The following is a 19750-nucleotide window of genomic DNA, read 5'->3' on the forward strand; positions in this document are numbered from 1 at the left end:
AATCTATCTTCAGAGCTCGTGCTGTTAGGTGACCTAAACTGGGACATGCTTAACACCCCGGCCATCCTACAATCTAAGYTTGATGCCCTCAATCTCACACAAATGATCAATGAACCTACCAGGTACAACCCCAAATCCGTAAACACGGGCACCCTCATAGATGTCATCCTAACTAACCTGCCCTCCAAATACACCTCTGCTGTCTTCAACCAGAATCTCAGTGATTACTGCCTCATTGCTTGCTTCCGAAATGGGTTTGCGGTCAAACGACCACCCCTCATCACTGTCAAACGCTCCGTAAAACACTTCAGCGAGCAGGCCTTTCTATTCGACCTTGCCCAGGTATCCTGGAAGGAAATTTACCTCATTCCGTCAGTAGAAGATGCCTGGTTATTCTTTAAAAGTGCTTTCCTCACAATCTTAAATAAGCATGCCCCATTCAAAAAATGTAGAACCAGGAACAGATATAGCCCGAGGTTCACTCCAGACCTGACTGCCCTTGACCAGCACAAAAACATCCTGTGGCGTACGGCATTAGCATCAAATAGCCCCCGCGATATGCAACTTTTCAGGGAAGTTAGGAACCAATATACACAGGCAGTTAGGAAAGCAAAGGCAAGCTTTTTCAAACAGAAATTTGCATCCTGCAGCACAAACTCCAAAAGGTTCTGGGACACTGTAGTCCATGGAGAATAAGAGCACCTCCTCCCAGCTGCCCACTGCACTGAGGCTAGGAAACATTGTCACCACTGATAAATCCACAATAATTGAGATTTTCAATAAGCATTTTTCTACGGCTGGCCATGCTTTCCACCTGGCCACCCCTACCCTGGTCAACAGCCCTGCACTCCCCACAGCAACTTGCCCAAGCCTCTCCCATTTCTCCTTCACCCAAATCCAGATAACTGATGTTCTGAAAGAGCGGCAAAATCTGGACCCCTACAAATCAGCAGGGCTAGACAATCTGGACCCTCTCTTCCTAAAATGATCTGCTGAAATTGTTGCAACCCCTATTACTAGCCTGTTCAAACTCTCTTTTGTATCGTCTGAGACCCTAAAAGATTGAAAACCTGCAGCGGTCATCCCCCTCTTCAAAGGTGGAGACACTCTAGACCCACACTGCTACAGACCTATATCTATCCTACCCTGCCATTCTAAGGTCTTCGAAAGCCAAGTTAACAAACAGATCACCGACCATTTCGAATCCCACCGTACCTTCTCTGCTATGCAATCTGGTTTCCGAGCTGGTCATGGGTGCACCTCAGCCACGCTCAAGGTCCTAAACGATATCATAAACGCCATCGATAAGAGACAATACTGTGCAGCTGTATTCATCGACCTGGCCAAGGCTTTCGACTCTGTCAATCACCACATTCTTATCGGCAGACTCAATAGCCTTGGTTTCTCAAATGACTGCCTCACCTGGTTCACCAACTACTTCTTAGATAGAGTTCAGTGTGTCAAATCGGAGGGCCTGTTGTCCGGACCTCTGGCAATCTCTATGGGGATGTCACAGGGTTCAATTCAAGGTCATCTATAAGTCTTTGCTAGGTAAAGCCCCGCCTTATCTCAGCTCACTGGTCACCATAGCAGCACCCACCCGTAGCACGCGCTCCAGCAGGTATATTTCACTGGTCATCCCCAAAGCCAATTCCTTATTTGGCCGCCTTTCCTTACAGTTCTCTACTGCCAATGACTGGAACGAATTGCAAAAATGAAGCTGAATCTGGAGACCCATATCTCCCTCACTAACTTTAAGCACCAGCTTTAAGCACCAGCTGTCAGAGCAGCTCACAGATCACTGCACCTGCACATAGCCCATCCAACTACCTCATCCCCATATTGTTCTTTTTTTTCTTCTCCTTTGCACCCAGTATCTCTACTTGCACATTCATCTTCTGCACATCTATCACTCCAGTGTTTAATTGCTAAATTGTAATTATTTCGCCACTATGGCCTATTTAATACCTCCCTTATCTTACCTCATTTGCACACACTGTATATAAACGTTTTCTCTATTGTGTTATTGACTGTATGTTTGTTTATTCCATGTGTAACTCTGTGTTGTTGTTTGTGTCGCACTGCTTTGCTTTATCTTGGCCAGGTCACAGTTGTAAATGAGAACATGTTCTCAACTAGCCTACCTGGTTAAATAAAGGTGAAATAAATAAAATACAAAAWTAAAGTGGTTGTTTTTACTTTACTATTTTATTTTTGACAACTTGTACTTTTACTTCACTACATTCTTAAAGAAMATAATGTACTTTTTACTCCATACATTTTCCCTGACACCCAAAAGTACTTGTTACATGTTGAATGCTAAGCAGGACTGGAAAATGGTCCAATACATGCACTTATCAAGAGAACATCCCTGGTCATCTCTACTGCCTCTGATCTGGTTGACTCACTAAACACAAATGCTTTGTTTGTAAATGATGTCTGAGTTTTGGAGTGTGCCCGTGTCTATTCGTATTTTTTTTTTTAAGAAAATGGTGCTGTCTGGTTTGCTTAATATAAGGAATTTGAAATGGTTTATACTTTTACTTTTGATACTTAAGTACATTTTATCAATTACATTTACTTTTAATACTTAAGTATATTTAAAACCAAATACTTTTAGACTTTTACTCAAGTAGTATTTTACTGTGTGACTTTCACTTTTACTTGAGTCATTTTCTATTAACGTATCTTTACCTTTACTCAAGTATGACAATTGGGTACTTTTTCTACCACTGTCATTTTGACATGTCCCTCAGTGTACCTACCCTCTGTGACTTCTAGGAAGATTTTAACCCACTTAACCCCAAAATGTTTTCACCATCATTGTAAAGCCCTCATCGTTATTTTGTTGCTTTGACAAAGTCATTTCTGAAGATTATTATTTAGTTAATGTGATTAGTGATTCATCTACGTCTGCCCCTCATTTTAAGGACACCCTATGACCTGAAACTATTCCTTTTTTTTATTCAAAAGAGACATTCAACATGTAATAGTGAAATCATAGCGTAAAAGCAGGTGAGCTGGTTCTACTCGTTTTGGCTATTTTCTGGTGTTTTGTGGTGGAAAACTGAGCAGATCGAGTATAATACGTCAACCCTGTTACCCACAGATTTAAATAGCTTTTGTGAAGCTTGCATTCAATTGCCTCTCCCTGTTGCACACAACAAGCTTCCATTCCCCCTGTCACAAGGAGATTTATGGCCGATTTAAGATGAAATCATCAACCCTGTTACTGTCAACCCTGTTACTTTATTTGGCACTTAATATCCACTTACTATAGGAATTTTGTTTTATTTAACCTTGAGATTGGAAAACATGTTGTTGTTTTTGCCTAACTTTTAATGACATCATAAAAAAAAAGTGAAATCAACAACACAAAAATTACCAACTTACACATCTCAAAGGACACCGAATTGGTGGAACGACCCAGTACATGTACATCTGAGCAGAGGAGGCTGGTGGGAGGCACTATAGGAGATTTGGCTCATTGTAATGGCTGGAATGGAATAAACGGAACGCTATCAAACACATCAAATATATGGAAACCACATGTTTAACTTCGTTCCACTAATTCCATTCCAGCCATTACAATGAGCCCGTCCTCCTATAGCTCCTCCCACCAGCCTCCTCTGCATCCGACGTATAATAGCATTTTTTGATGCTACTCCATCCATAGTGAGAAAGTAGCTAAGTAGTGAGCACAATATAATGGCTCCACCTAGTTCTGTTCAAAATAAATCTCTTAGAAATCCTCAAACCCCATCCATCACTAGTGTTGGAACATTGTGAATAGATTCTCCCTTTGAGTTAACGGTTTAAAAGAGAAGGTATCTCTGTGTTCTGTGATATTTCTGTGCATTCAGATGAAAGCAGAGTGAGTTGCTCATCTGAGTCTCTCACAGCTCAGCTCAGGCACTGGGGTTCTGGTCTGTATCAAAGTTGCTGATGGGAAACAAAACCGGCCAGCCATGGTGGTTTGGGTTGTGGTTGGGGGTGCTTAAAAAGACATTACTAACACAGACTGACAGGTACTGGGCCACTGCACTGAGCCGACATGGAGGGGTGCAGGAGAAGACGACCGACAGTACCCCTCACAGACAGGAGAGACGGATCAAAACAGCTCAGTGTTAGAAGGAAGCAGAGAGGAGCCATGGAGACGCACTGGAGACTGGGGAAACAGACGATGCAGGAAGAGTCTGTGAGACAGGAACTGACTGGAGACTGGGAAACAGACGATGCAGGAAGAGTCAGTGGGAGACATGAGGACTGACTGGAGACTGGGGAAACAGACGATGCAGGAAGAGTCAGTGAGACAGGAACTGACTGGAGACTGGGAAACAGACGATGCAGGAAGAGTCTGTGAGACAGGAACTGACTGGAGACTGGGGAAACAGACGATGCAGGAAGAGTCAGTGAGACAGGAACTGACTGGAGACTGGGGAAACAGACGATGCAGGAAGAGTCAGTGAGACAGGAACTGACTGGAGACTGGGGAAACAGACGATGCAGGAAGAGTCTGTGAGACAGGAACTGACTGGAGACTGGGGAAACAGACGATGCAGGAAGAGTCTGTGAGACAGGAACTGACTGGAGACTGGGGAAACAGACGATGCAGGAAGAGTCTGTGAGACAGGAACTGACTGGAGACTGGGGAAACGAAGATGCAGGAAGAGTCTGTGAGACAGGAACTGACTGGAGACTGGGGAAACAGACGATGCAGGAAGAGTCTGTGAGACAGGAACTGACTGGAGCGACTCTGGTATGGAGGGATGGAAAAGGGTGGAGGGAGGATGTCAGGTCAAGATGACCGCATGTGTGGTCAAAAGTATTCATGGAAGTTTGTGACAGAAAAATGTTATGCATTTATTAATTCAATATTATCCATGCTGAATAAGATACAAACAGTATATAAGCATTGCAGTCATAACCTAATTCCTCATATCTAAAAGCACTTTACATATGTCACTGAATTCCTTTCATGACCTCTGACCACCCATCAGAACTTACAAAACATGATAACTTTTTTATCAGGATAGAGATAAGACCCATACAGAACACAGAACTAGTTTTGGTTTAATAAACGAGAGTAGCACCTTCATACTGCTATAAAATAAAGCAACAGGCAAGTGTTTCCCATATATTAATTGGGGGACATCGCTGCTAAATTGTTGCCACCGCTACAAAAAAATATATTGTAATTTTTCTTCAATATATATTTCTGCCCCTGCTATCCTTGCCACCACTGCTGAAAAAAATCATAGTGGAAACACTGAACAGGCACTTCAGTATAAACTGATGTCTAAAGCCAGCAAGTTGCTGTTACAGTACCTGCAGCTCTCTGAGGAAGAAGAGGATAGATGCTGAGACAACATCCAGCACAGGGACAACCAGGCTCCACATGTGAAAGACAAAAGACGACATGGTGATAGATGAATGGATGGATGCTGCACTCTGTCTCTCCACTTTCCTCTCTCAAGGATCAGACAAGCTGCTGGCTATAATCTGAGGCTTCACAGGGGCAGGACAATAGGGCTTATGGCTCATTTGTTTCACAAAGCCACCTTAGAAAAACAAAAGGCCATGCAAATGAGTTGGTATGACTTTGAGAGTGAGGACTTGAGAGGCAGGCGACCCAGCGTCCGTAGACATGGCCTTGCCTGCCTGTAGTCAGGTCTGAATCTATGTGCCTTCCGCGTCCATGCAAATCACCTGTTCCTTAAACACACAAATCACAAACATGTGGGCAATGCATAGACAGCAGACTGCTCAGATAGTGACATGTAAGACACACATCAGGACTAGGGTTGAATGGAGGGAACACGGTTACCAAGATTTACCAGGATTTAACGCCCAAAACCACTCCCTTTTCCTGGGATAAATAACTGCGAGAAACCAGTCAATTCGAATAAATTATTTATTTGAACAGCATGGCGTGAAATGGAACTGTTAAATTATATGCAATGTCTAAATCTGGCTTCTCTACGGCCTCTGCATGATGAATCATCAACGCTCAGGGTGTGAACAGACAGCCCATCTCAGTATGGAGCGCATGTAGATTTCATCATGGTAACTTTTATTCTTGTGACAGGTAGGCTTGCATTTTCTGAAGCATAGTCTATGCTACAGCCTATCACTCGAATATCATTGCTTTAAATCAGTGCATGCGCAAGCAGTCTCTAGCAGTCTTTTTCTCTCTCCATCAACTCCATTCAAATTGCATTCAAAATAGGTCATCCTGTTCTACATTGATATATAGCTCTATATATAGATGTCCTAGCCTACCTCTTTCAGGTAACACATTCAATGCAGCATTAGCCTAATTATTTGCTAATTAATGATGGGTTATGCATAATACGTTTCTAATTTATATCCTCTGTCTCTTGCACACGCACACACTATGCTTACTGGCCTCTCTCCTTAAAAAACGCTCCTTAGCTCTTGGAGCCTCATGCAGGAAAAGCTAGACTAGAATAGCTTACTGCACATAATTTTTTTTTGCATTTCTTATTCCAATAGACTATTTGAAGAGGGACGCAAGCTCTTTTTTGATGAATGTTAAATACAGAAGCCAATAGAACTCAGGGGTAGTGTGATAGAAAAGCGAACGCGCGATGGCAGTAAGCTATAACCATTCAATCTTCGTGAAGAGAAGTGAAAGCCTTCTGCATCTAATTATAGTCCTATATTATTCAAGGATGTCGTTAGAATGATGAAGATAAGGACAACAAAACGTATTTAAGTGTTGAAAGCGAGGAAGGAATGAAGCAACAATAGAGAAAGAGGTAGGCTAATAACATCAGGGGAAATATTATGAAAAGTGTACACGCATCAGCCTGCTAATTATACAAATAGGCCCTATTATATATCAAAAATCAAATTAGCTAGCCTATACTTGCAACTTTGTAGGTCGCATGTGCTGCACCATAATCGCATGTTCTCTTCTGCTGTATCATGGTTTGAACAATGTTTGTAATTCCACACCATATAATACAGTATAATACAATACAATACAGTAATACAGTTTACACTCAAAAAGATTAGCCTACTGGAGCTAGTATAGTTTATTTAGCCAAGAGAGTAAATAGCTAGCTACATCTATGGGCTTTTATGTTTTTCTGTCGTGCGTAATGTGCAGTAGCCTATATCATATATGTATTGGATAACGGCACAATAATTTGGACGTTTTTGGGCTACGGCTCATAAAATGTATTTAATGTAGGGCTCATAAAATGTCTTTAATGTAGGGCTCATAAAATGTCTTTAATGTAGGGCTCATAAAATGTCTTTAATGTAGGGCTCATAAAATGTCTTTAATGTAGGGCTCATAAAATATATTTAATGTATGGTTCATCAGGCTCAGGTAGCATCAGGCTTGAATTTTCGATCAAAGCTCTAATCAAATCCAGCCGTAGGCCTATTTAAATGCATTATAATGTTTTTGAATGAGACTTCCGGTTTTGGCAGGAAAGACTGGGTTACCCGGGAGAAAAGTGATTTATTCTCAGTATGGAACATTTGTAAAATACTGGGAAAATATTCAACCCTAATCAGGACACAGTGGGACGAACAGACGGACCGACACTCAACAGCACACAGTTAACATACTAAATCCCAGCTCTGTCTGAGAAGGAATGATTGAGGGCGGGGGTGGACTAATATGGAGTTTCAGTGTATTTAGGCTATACTTGGTAAACACTTGGTAGTACAAGAGTAGTGTTATCACTGTTTATTTTTATATCCAGATTGTAACTGCCACTAAATCCATAAAACACACAGTGGTTTACTTTTAGAATCAAGATTCAGTGTGTGACTATTGGCTAACTAAAGTACTAGAATATACCACGTGTACAAAACATGCTCTTTCCATGACATAGACTGACCAGGTGAATCCAGGTGAAAGCTATGATCCCTTATTGATGTCCTTGATAAATCCACTTCAATCAGTGTAGATGAAGGGCAGGAGACAGGTTAAAGAAGGGTTTTTAAGCATTGAAACAATTGGGAAATGGATTTCTTATTTGTGCCATTCAGAGTGTGAATGGGCAAGACAAAAGATTTAAGTGCCTTTGAATGGGGTATGGGAGTAGGTACCTGGCACACCGATTTGAGTGTGTCAAGAACTGCAATGCTGCTGGGTTTTTCACACTCAACAGTTTCCCGTGTGTATCAAGAATGGTCCACCACAGGACATCCAGCCAACTTTACACAACTGTGTAAAGTGGAGTTACAGCCTTATTATAAAATGGATTAAATAGTATTTTTCCCTCATCAATCTACACACAAAGCCCCATATTGACAAAGCAAAAACAGGTTTTTAGAAATGTTTGTAAATTTACATAAATATTCAGACCCTTTACTCAGTACCTTGTTGAAGCACCTTTGGCAGCGAATAAAGCCTCAAGTCTTCTTGGGTATGACGCTACAAGCTTGGCACACCTGTATTTGGGAAGTTTCTCCCATTCTTCTCTGCAGATCCTCTCAAGCTCTGTCAGGTTGGATGGGGAGCATCGTGCACAGCTATTTTCAGGTTCTCTCCAGAGATGTTCGATCAGGTTCAAGTCCGGGCTCTGGCTGGGCCACTCAAGGACATTCATCCCTATCATCCCCTGGTAGGGATGGTGCCAGGTTTCCTCTAGACGTGACGCTTGGCATTCAGGCCAAAGAGTTCAATCTTGGTTTCATCAGACCAGAGAATCTTGTTTCTCATGGTCTGAGAGTCCTTTACGTGTCTTTTGGCAAACTCCAAGTGGGCTATCATGTGCCTTTTACTGAGAAGTGGCTTCGGTCTGGCCACTCCACCATAATGGCCTGATTGGTGGAGTTCTGCAGAGATGGTTGTCCTTCGGGAAGGTTCTCCCATCTCCACAGAGGAACTCTGGAGCTCTGTCAGAGTGACCATCGGGTTCTTGTTCACCTCCCAGACCAAGGCCCTTCTCCCACAATTGCTCAATTTAGAATATTCTTGGTGGTTCCAAACTTCTTCCATTTAAGAATGATGGAGGCCACTGTGTTCTTAGGGAACTTCAATGTTGCAGACATGTTTTGGTACCCTTCCCYAGATCTGTGCCTCGACACAATCCTGTCTCAGAGATCTATGGACAATTCCTTCGACCTCATGGCTTGGTTTTTGCTCTCACATGCACTGTCAACTGTAGAACCTTATATAGACAGGCGTGTGGCTTTCCAAATCATGTCCAATCAATTGAATTTCCCACAGGTGGACTCCAATCAAGTTGTAGAAACTTCTCAAGGATGATCAATGGAAACATGTACCTGAGCTCAATTTCGAGTCTCATAGCAAAGGGTCTGTATACTTATGTAAATAAGATATTTCTGTTATTTGTAATACATTTGCAAAAATGTCTAAAAACCTGTTTTCACTTTGTCATTATGGGGTTTTGTGTATAGATTGATGAGGACATTTTTTTACTTAATCCATTTTAGAAAAAGGCTGTAACGTAATAAATGTGACAAAAGTCAAGGGGTCTGAATACTTTCCGAATGCACTGTAGGTTATTTACATAAGCTCATTTCCTGAGGATTCTCTGGGGCTGTGTTCAGAGAGGATCTGAGGTCACTCCAGTGGTGTGACGTATTTGGGGTGATTTGTCCCAGTGAGACTTCCTTTTCCTGTATTCCTGGGATGATGGATTCCCCCAGCTCTGCTGCTCCTCTCTGGACTCAATAATTCTCTCCACTTCCATCAAAGTTAGGAAGCACATAATATACCTGTCATTATTCCTACTCAGCAGCCATGCCAAGCACTGGAGAGATGTGTTTCGAGGGAAAAACTGACAGTACTATCCATTCAAGTGAAATCTAGTCATTGTTTACTTTCTAGTAACATAATCCTTGATGGAATACTTATAGCTGTTACCTATGCAGTTGTATAGTATTTGTCGTGCATAATGAACCATTGTGTTCACACATAGACATTAAAGGCCACTCTGTCATTGGCAGAGCTGAAAATGGTCAGGTACTTGCATCCAGACTCAGAGACAGATTTGCATGACTATACTATTGAGGAGTTGTTTCTGCTGTATCCATCAGTTTCAATTAGGTTATTGAGGCTGTTTTACATATGCAAGTTAGTCTACTAAATTCTACAGAGGTTGAATAGATTTGTTAAGTTAAAGACAAAAGGTCATACCAGGCCAAACACCAGGTATTGAGATGAGTTGAGACTACGTCATTGGGTATCTATGACAATTGTGGCCATTGGCCATAATCAAACTAAGTTAGTTCAATATTGAGGTTATAACTCTCTTAAGCATTTATTCTCCAGATTTTCTCAACCTGCTTTGTGCTCTTAAAAATCTGAAATGTTACACACATCATTGCCATCCAGATCTTGGCTCCAGGTGATGTGTTTTGAATGATTTGATGAGCCCAAGTTTGTCTGTACCTGTTTGTGGCAATTATGATGACAGTAGCATATACAGCACATACAGTGCCTTCAGAAAGTATTCACACTCGTTGACTTTTTCCACATGTTGTTGTGTTAAAATGGAGGAGCCCTTTCCTGCAGTCAAATGGGTGGAATGTTATAAACTTGACTTTTTTATTGTTATATAGTACCAGTCAAAAGTTTGGATACACCTACTCATTCAAGGGTTTTTCTTTTTTGCCTAGAGTGTGCAAAGCTGTCATCAAAGCAAAGGGTGGCTATTTTGAAGAATCTCAAATATAAAATATATTTTGATTTGTTTAACACTTTTTTGGTTACTACATGATTCCATATGTGTTATTTCATAGTGTTGATGTCTTCACCATTATTCTACAATGTAGAATTTTTTTTTAAATAGAGAAAAACCTTGGAATGAGTAGGTGTGTCCAAACTTTTGACTGTTACTGTATGTGTAAAGCCTCTGAGAATATGATGTCAATTCTTCCAAGCTTTAGTCTTCCCTTAGCAGCATCACAACAGTAACCATTTAGAGGGCAATCAGACAGGAAGACAGACAGACCTAGTCCTGGAGGACAAGGGGWCCTCAATTACATTCAGCAGTGGGCCGATTCTTCTTTGAGCGGATGGTCGGAGGGCCGACACATAGTTTAAAATAATTTGTACACTGCAAATTGACTGCAACAATCCCAATCAGATATAGTATTTCACAAAAACAAAATAATTTCAAACCTTGATTACATTAGTAGACGATCACATATGCCACTATATCTATGCGTAGCAATACTTGATCAGGTGTGTCCAAACTTTTGACTGGTACTGTATATATAATTTCACAATTCATACACTTTATTATTTTTTTAACAGCAGAATATCTGTTGTTTCTATGTCAAACGATTTTGTTATATTTCAGTCTTCTATGATGTATATAAAGTGTAATATTGGGAAGCCAACTCAAAATTGAATACATTTCAACACTATATCTGACATGGTCAGGTGTCTTTTTTTCTTTAAGCCCATAACCATGTCTGTGAAATGTATACTTTGGTTTCAAAGTACATTTGTTTAAGACAACCAAGAAACACACTGTGTGACCATGATTTAGCCCACTGCAGTAAAAGGTTAAATTTAGATTTTTTTTGTCACTGGCCTACACATAATACCCCATAATGTCAAAGTTGAATTATGTTTTTTCAAATTCAAAATTTGAATAACATTTTTACAAATCAATTAAAAATGAAAGCTGAAATGTCTTCAGTCAATAAGTATTTAATGGCTGTAATAGGATAAAACTGAGGAAGGATCAAAAACATGGCAGTTACTCCACAATACTAACCTATTGTAATTGACAGAGTGAAAAGAAGGAAGCCTGTACAGAATAAAAATATTCCAAAACATGCATCCTGTTTGCAATAAGACACAAAGTAAAACTGCAAAAAATTGGGCAAAATAATGACCTTGAATACAAAGTGTTATGTTTGGGGAAAATACAAGACAACACATCACTGAGAACCACTCTTCATATCTTCAAGCATGGTGGTGGCTGCATCATTTTATGGGTATGCTTGTCATCGGTAAGGACTTGGGAGTTTTTTATAATAAAAATAAACGGAATAGAGCAAAACACAGGCAAAATTCTAGAGGAAAACCTGGTTGAGACTTTTTTCCAACAGACACTGGGAGACTAATTTACTTTTCATCAGAACAATAACCTAAAACACAAGACTAAATATACACTGGAGTTGCTTACCAAGATGACATTGAATGTTTTTGAGTGGCCTATTTACATTTTTTACCTAAATCAGTTAGAAAATCAATGGCAAGACTTGAAATGGCTGTCTAACGATGATCAACAACCAACTTGACAGAGCTTGAAGAATAAAAAAAWAAAWAATGCAAATATTGTACAATTCAGGTGTGAAAAGCTCTTAGAGACTTACCCAGATAGACTGCCAAAGGTGATTCTAACAAGTACTGACTCAGAGGGTTGAAAACTTATCTAATCAATATATATTAATGTTTCATTTTTCTTATATATTTTTTTTTTTACAAATATTAGAATATTTCTATTTCACTTTGACATTACAGAGTATTTTGTGTAGATCGTTGACAAAAAAATGACAATTAAATCAATTTTAACTGCACTTTGTAACACAACAAAATAAGAAAAAATTAAAGGCAATATATCTATACATTTAAACGCAAGCCACACAGACAGGACAAATAGTCGAGCCGACTTCACATTCAGATAATGCAGTTGAAGTCAGAAGTTTACATACAGTTAGGTTAGAGTCATTAAACTTGTTTTCAACCACTCCAAAAATGACTTGTTAACAAACTATAGTTTTGGCAAGTCGGTTAGGACATCTACTTTGTGCATGACAAGTAATTTTTCCAACAATTGTTTACAGACAGACTATTTCACTTATAACTCACTGTATCACAATTACTATGTTGACTGTTCCTTTAAACAGCTTGGAAAATTCCAGAAAACAATGTCATGGCTTTAGAAGCTTCTAATAGGCTAATTGACATCATATGAGTCAATTGGAGGTGTACCTGTGGATGTATTTCAAGGCCTACCTTCAAACTCTTTGCCTCTATGCTTGAAATCATGGGAAAATCTAAACAAATCAGCCAAAACCTCAGAAAAAAATGTAGACCTCCACAAGTCTGGTTCATCCTTGGCAGCAATTTCCAAATGCCTGAAGGTACCACGTTCATCTGTACAAACAATAGTACGCAAGTATAAACACCATGGGATCACGCAGCCATCATACCGCTGAGGAAGGAGACACTTTCTGTCTCCTAGAGATGAATGTACTTTGGTGCGAAAAGTGCAAATCAATCCCAGAACAACAGCAAAGGACCTTGTGAAGAAGCTGGAGGAAACAGGTATAAAAGTATCTATATCCACAATAAAACGAGTCCTATATCGACATAACCTGAAAGGCCGCTCAGCAAGGAAGAAGCCACTGCTCCAAAACCGCCATAAAAAAGCCAGACTACGGTTAGCAACTGCAAAGATTGTACTTTTTGGAGAAATGTCCTCTGGTCTGATGAAACAAAAATAGAACTGTTTGTCCATAATGACCATCGTTTAGTTTTTGAGGCAAAAAGGGGGAGGCTTGCAAGCCGAAGAACATCACCCTAACCGTGAAGCACGGGGGTGGCAGCATCATGTTGTGGGGGTGCTTTGCTGCAGGAGGGACTGGTGCACTTCACAAAATAGATGCCAGGAAAATTATCTGGATATATTGAAGCAACATCTCAAGACATCAGTCAGGAAGTTAAAGCTTGGTCGCAAATGGGTCTTCCAAATGAACAATTACCCTAAGCATACTTCCAAAGTTGTGGCAAAAGGACAACAAAGTCAAGGTATTGGAGTGGCCATCACAAAGCCCTGACCTCAATCCTATAGAAAATGTGTGGGCAGAACTGAAAAAGCGTGTGCGAGCAAGGAGGCCTTACAAACCTGACTCAGTTACACCAGCTCTGTCAGGAGGAATGGGCCAAAATTCACCCAATTTATTGTGGGGAGCTTGTGGAAGGCTACCCGAAACGTTTGACCCAAGTTAAACAATTTAAAGGCAATGCTACCAAATACTAATTGAGTGTATGTAAACTTCTGACCCACAGGGAATGTGATGAAAGAAATAAAAGCTGAAATAAATCATTCTCTCTACTATTATTCTGACATATCACATTCTTAGAATAAAGTGGTGATCCTAATTGACCTAAAACAGGGATTTTTTTTACTAGGATTAAATGTCAGGAATTGTGAAAAACTGAGTTTAAATGTACTTGGATGGCTAAGGTGTRTGTAAACTTCTGACTTCAACTGTAGGTATGAAGACATATCAGCTTCTGTTGAGTTTTCAGTACAGCACAGCTAGCACCACGTGAAACCACAATACTTTCCTACTACCGTCTCMCCCGTGCTGCAGCAATCACTCACCTAGTGTCAGGCATGAATAGAGGTAAGCAAGCTGCCATTGTATCCTAGCAAAGCAGGCAGGGAGGCAGGCAGGCAGCATTCATTTTGTTCAAGCGATAATAGATGGGATTTTTCTGTTCATTTTGTTCAGTGACTGTTGACGAAGACGTTGAGGTTCAAAACACCTCCATGTGCAGTGTGTTTTCCTAACTCAAATCCTCTGAGCAGAGCGAGAACGGGTGATTTGTAGTCAAGCTCATGGGATATTACCACCTTAATTGGGATATGAAGTGCTCCTCAGTGCATCAGTCACAGTCATCTAATGGTCTGGCACAGTGATGAGAATCACATGGCCAGTGCTGGAGGTAAATAGTTAGATAGACCATACCAAAACAAGCAACACAGCAGGGCAGAGGCTGGGGGCAGACGCTCAGTATAACCTCTGAACAAGTGTTCCACAGTCTTCATCCATCCTAATAGGCCCACAGATCCTCCCTTCTCCCCCTAATCCTGTATGACTGTTCTATCCTACTGTAAATAAGTCTCAGCCATAGTGGGTTGAGATTCGTGAAACCATTCTTCCTCAACATAGTCTACTCCAGTGAATACATGTCCCCACACATGTTTAAGTCATAAACTCTATTATACTCCCTGATATTAATTTGTAGTTGAATGAACCAACGTTTTGGCATCCAGTGTATACAGGGGCCCTGACAGAATGGGTGTGAATGTTCAGCCACTCTTTTCAGGACAGCCATGGACCAGAAGACCTCTCTCTTTCTCTACCCCTCACCATCTATCCATCCATCCCTCTTTCTCCATTCCAGCCGTTCTACATGCACACTATTAATAGCACTGCCACGTTTGTTAGTTGGGGACTGGAAGAGGCAGCTCCGTATCGTGGGGAGAGCGCGCAACCTCATTGCGTCGTGCTATTGTTCTGCTATAGAGACCCATGCAGCGTTCTATATTGAACAGGAGGAAAGGGATGCCGCTGTTCTACAGTGACTCCTCCACCTCATTGGTGTTGTTAAAGTTTCCACTGAGCACGGCGCCGAGCACAAGGAGGAAGTGGTTTTTAACCCCTCTAAAGGAACCTCTCTAAGAGAGATAGGGAAGTGGTAGGGGCTCGTTAGTGGCGACAGTATTTTCCACATCTGTGACAGAAAATGTATCAAGTGACAAAAAAAGAGAGATCTTATGAAGATAAGTATACACATTCCACTGGCCAACAAAATCTGTCTGTCTGRCCTTTATCTGAGCAAAGATGAGGTCCATTTAGTCATTTACATTTGACTTTTATTTATTATTATATAGCAGATGATCTTATCCAGAGTTACTTACAGTTAGTGCATTCATCTTAAGATAGCTAGGTGGGACAACCACATATCACAGGCATAGAAAGTTCATTAGTGTCAGAGCAAAGGTTTTCAGKTTTTTTGAGGTGAGGAGGATTATTAAAGATACTTTTTGAAGAGGTAGGGTTTCAGATGTTTTTGGAAGATGGGCAGAAACTCTGCTGTCCTGTCGCCAGGGGGAAGCTGGTTCCACCATTGGGGTGCCAGGACAGAGAAGAGCTTGGACATGGCTGAGCAGGTGCTGCCCTCCCGTAGGGGTTGGAGGGCCAAAAGACCTGTGGTGGCAGAACAGAGTGCTTGGGTTGGGGTGTAGGGTTCCTCTTCCTGTTCCATAGGTAAGCATCATGGTCTTGTAGCTTTGACTTGAAGCCAGTGGAGTGTGTGGAGGAGCGAGGTGACATGCGGGAACTTGGGAATGTTGAAAACCAGGCGGGATGCAGCGTTTTGGATACATTGCAGGGGTTTGATGGCACAAGCGGAGAGCCCAGCCAACAGTGAGTTGCAGTAGTCCAGCGATAGAGGACAAGTGCCTGGATTAGGACCTGAGCTGCTTCCTCTGTGAGGTAGGGTCATACTCTACAAATGTTGTAGAGCATGAACCTGTAGGAGTGAGTCACTGCTTTGATGTTTGCAGAGAATTACAGGGTGTTGTCCACGGTCACGCCAAAGTTCTTTGCACTCGGGGAGGGTGACACTGTGGAGTTATCAATCATGATGGAGAAGTTCCCGGGAGGAAGAGCAGCTCTGTTTTGACGAGGTTGAGCTCGTGGACGTGGGCCGGCGTCCAAGTTGAGATTTCTGCCAAGCACACAGAGATGCGTGTCGCCAACTGGGTGTCAGAAGGCGGGAAGTAGAAATGTAGTTGAGTGTCATCCGCATAGCAATGATAGGAGAGACCATGTGAGGATATGACAAAGCCGAGTGACTTGGTGTATAGAGAGAAAAGGAGAGGGCTTGAAACCAAGCCCTGGGGGACACCAGTAGTGAGAGTATGTGGTGCAGACAAACATCCTCTCTACGTCACCTGGTAGGAGCGGCCTGCCAGGTAGGATGCAACCCAAGAGTGTGCAGAGCCTGAGACGCCCAGCCCTGAGAGGGTGGAGAGGAGGATCTGATGATTTGTGGTATCGAAGGCARTGGATAGATCTAGGAGGATGAGAACAGAGGAGAGAGTCAGCTTTGACAGTGCGGAGAGCCTCCGTGACACAGAGAAGATCAGTCTCGGTTGAGTGACCCATCTTGAAGCCTGACTGGTTAGGGACAAGAAGATCGTTCTGAGAGACAATGAGAAAGTTGATCAGAGACAGAATCCTCAAGTTTTATGGAAGAAAATAAAGAAGGGATACAGGTCTATAGTTTTGATGTCAGATGAGTCGAGTGTTGGTTTCTTGAGGAGGGGAGCAACTCGGGCCATTTTGAAGTCAGAGGGGTTGCAGTCAGTGGTCAGGATGAGTTGATGAGGGAAGTGAGAAATGGGAGGTCTCCAGAGATGGTCTGGAGAAGGGAAGAAGGAATGAGGTCGAGCGGGCAGGTTGTCGGGCGGCCAGACCTCACTAGTCGCAAGATGTCATCTGGAGAGAGAGGAGAGAAAGAGGTCAAGGCGTAGGGTAGTTATGTTTGAGTGGAAACAAAGGACTCAAAAGGCTGAATGAGGAGCGAATGTCATCAACTTTCTTTTAGTCCGCAAAGTCGTCCACAGAGAGGGAGGAGGGAGGGTGAGCGGGTGGAGGATTAAAGAGGGAGGAGAAGGTGGAAACCAGTTTCTTAGTTCCAAGCTAGAAGCTTGAAATTTAGAGTGGTAGAAAGTGGCTTTAGCAGCAGATACAGAGGAACAGACGGTAGAGAGGAGGGAGTGAAAGGATCCGGAAGTTTAGTTTTCCTAAAATTTTGCTCAGTTGCCCGCAGCCCTGTTCTGCAATGAGTCTCTCAGCCACGGAGCAGGAGGGGAGGACCAAGAGGAAAGGGGACAGTACGAGTCATAGGATGCGGAAAGGGAGGAGAGTAGGGTCGAAGAAGCTGAATCTGTGCTGTGCACCTTCCCATTAACACCAGAAATCTGTATATAATGATGTGATTCTCATGTCTCCGCCGCAACAATGGGAGTCGTTGTTCCAAAGGCAGGAATGCAGGCGACAAGCTTGGGTTCAAAATAAGCGCATTGAAACGCATTGGGCTTATTTTGGACAGAAGTCCTAAGCCCCTCCCCCTACCACTCAGAACAACAAAGATGAGATATCATTTTCCCTCTCTGACAAATGGTTTAAACTCACTATTTGCATTTGAGGTTTGGTTCAACAGAATCGGTCATATGGACACCTATGGAAACACATGGAGATATTATTTTACTCTAATAGAGGAGAAGGTAACCTTTTGAACCGTGTTTATGTTTCAACTCCTCAAATTTTGAGCAGAGCAGACACTACTAAAACAGATGTACCAATGAACATTAATTCTGGAAAATTAATGCTCAGTTTTGTAGCGCGCATCACGGTACCACGTATCACTAGCAGCATTTTAGTCAAATAAAGATTGTTATAGTAGCTGTTTAGTCTGTGTTTTATAAATGTGCAATAAGCATAAAACAATTATATAAAGAATTGGAAACTCGTTCTCATTAATGAGAAATAAGGCAGGCCACTTGATTTCAACATSTGAACAAAGTGGACAGGCTAGCACGCTGTTCAAACAGTTGGAGACGAACAGAAGGGTGTGTTCATAACAATTCAACTGTTCTRCCTTGTTAGCTGAATCCAGAGCTTGTGAAATTATACCTAGATCCAAGTTGGATAAACTTGAAATATAAATATTATCTGGCTACTCACTAGAACGTGGGCTTGTGCTTGAGAGATTGTTCATGAGACCGGTGTTCATTTTCTATAATGCCTGCTACATTATTAGTGAATGTGCCTTATGCATGGTTCTGGTTACATTTGCGACAAAAAAAATGCTTTTTTATAGACAAACCTGAAAGCCASATCAGTGATTATTGCAAAAACAAAAAAACAGGTACAACAATTCTGATAAAATAATGTAATGATTAGTGGGTCTTATGATTGTGGAAGACATATAGTCAGCCTTGGTTTAACTTCACAAGCCCTGTATTCATTACATTATTGCTGACTGTTTAAATGCAGTGTTCTTGATCTTTAATTGTACAACAAAGCTTAATTAGAAAAAACATTGAAAAAAATCGAGATATATATTGTGAATCACCCATAAGTTTGAAAACATTGAGATATGAGTTTTAGGCCATGTTGCCCAGCCCTAACCTGTAGTATACTGTGGTAGTAAGAGGAGAGGTTGTTTACAGATATAAAAGTCAAGGAGGGGCTGTGAATCTAATTCTATGAATCCACTTCAAGGAAGAGAGCATCAAAGCAACATCTCTCTGCTTATTTACTGGAGTTCAACTCTGCATGTCACTGTAGGTCATTGTGTGTCAGGCARCAGCAGCTAGTCACTCTTCAAACACTCAAAATGTATTATATTACTGTACAGCCATATGACTGTATGGTATATCTCTCACCACTCTTCTACTAAATGAGGAATGCATTTACTTAAAGCTGATAACTACTTTCATCTCTAATCCTCAGGTTAAAGGTTCTGTAGAATGTAATAACTATGTGTAAAGCCTCTGAGAATATAATCTAAACTCATCCGGGCTTTAGTCTTCCCTCAGCAGCATCACAACAGTAACCATTCAGAGGGCAATCAGAGAGACAGACAGACAGACAGACAGACAGACAGACAGACAGACAGACAGACATACAGACAGACCTAGTCCTGGAGGACAAGGGGTCCTCAATTACATTCAGCACTGGGACGATTCTTCTTTGAGCGGATGGTCGGAGGGCCGGAACATAGTTAAAAATAATTTGCACACTGCAAATTGACCGCAACAATCCCAATCAGATATAGTATTTCACAAAAACAGAATCATTTCAAACCTTGATTACATTAGTAGACGATCACATTTGCCACTATATTTATGTGTGGCAATATTTGGGAACAGATATCTTCAATTAAAAAAACATTGAGCTCATTTCCTGG

General features: G+C 41.5%; 1 protein-coding gene across 1 annotated transcript in view; it reads right to left on the reverse strand.

Moving 5' to 3' along the window:
* The window catches only part of LOC111954147 (inositol-trisphosphate 3-kinase A), a 51106-nt gene that overhangs the window by 19952 nt on the left and 11404 nt on the right, over positions 1 to 19750 (reverse strand). The gene's annotated exons all lie outside the window — the stretch shown is intronic.

This window comes from Salvelinus sp. IW2-2015, linkage group LG28 (assembly GCF_002910315.2).
Source record: "Salvelinus sp. IW2-2015 linkage group LG28, ASM291031v2, whole genome shotgun sequence".
Taxonomy (NCBI): Eukaryota; Metazoa; Chordata; class Actinopteri; order Salmoniformes; family Salmonidae; genus Salvelinus; species Salvelinus sp. IW2-2015.